Here is a 914-nt window from a genome sequence, read left to right as displayed (position 1 = left end):
GGGTGGGGGAGTTAACCCTCAAAATTGGTGCTTAGCTCATGTCGCTGTGACAAATGAGAATCCAAAGAAGGCAGGTACAGAGCCAATGGTTGCGCTGAGACTGCGTGCAGAGACAAGTTGCTTCAGCAGGAAACCATCGCCCCTCTGGCTTTGCTACTTCCTCTTCACACTTCGCAGCTGCTCACTTTTTGCAAATATGCACTCGACCCCTAATTTGCCATAAATCCCTCCATCTCTCAAGAAAGATGATCAGGGGAAAAAAAAACAAAAAAACCACAACTTCTGGTTACCAACCCAAATTGAGGTTAAATAAACATGTTTTACTATAATCTCCAGTTGTGTAGTACATGAAAAAATATAGGATGGAGCCCTGGTGGCACGGCGGTACAGTGTTAGATTGGTGGCACGGCGGTACGGTGTTAGTCTGGTGGCATGGCGGTACAGTATTAGACTTGTGGCATGGCAGTACGGTGTTAGATTGGTGGAACAGAGGTACGGTGTTAGACTGGTGGCACAGCGGTGTGGTATTAGACTGGTGGCTTAGCGGAACAGTGCTAGACTGCTAATCACAAAGTCAGCAGTTTGAAACCACCAACTGCTCTGTGGTGTGGGGGGGATCACGACTTTCTACTCCCTTAAAGAGCTGCAGTCTTGGAAGCTCACGGGGGCCTGTCCTATAGGGTCACGATGACTCAATGACAGTGCGTGATGAATGAAGTATAAGTAAGAAAGTTCATTATTTGTGAGTTTAGTTTTTTTATATTTTAAGATGCTACTTTATAGTTTTAATGTATTTTAAATATATTTATTTAATAAATAAAACCTTTAATTTCTAAGTGATCAAATGAAATACACTACTGTATCCTTGGCATGCCATCAACCAGTTCAAACTTTGCCTTCACAGCATCAATCAC

The 914-nt window shown here is 43.2% G+C and overlaps 1 pseudogene; it reads left to right on the top strand.

Moving 5' to 3' along the window:
- Positions 1-362: 362 nt before the first annotated feature.
- Positions 363-914, top strand: part of LOC101640444 — a 22,885-nt pseudogene continuing 22,333 nt past the window's right edge.

The sequence above is a fragment of the Echinops telfairi genome, unplaced genomic scaffold, assembly GCF_000313985.2.
Source record: "Echinops telfairi isolate 266 unplaced genomic scaffold, ASM31398v2 ScPeMD7_443;HRSCAF=831, whole genome shotgun sequence".
NCBI lineage: Eukaryota > Metazoa > Chordata > Mammalia > Afrosoricida > Tenrecidae > Echinops > Echinops telfairi.
Note: the sequence above shows the minus strand (reverse complement) of the source record. Positions and strands in the feature narration are given on the sequence as shown.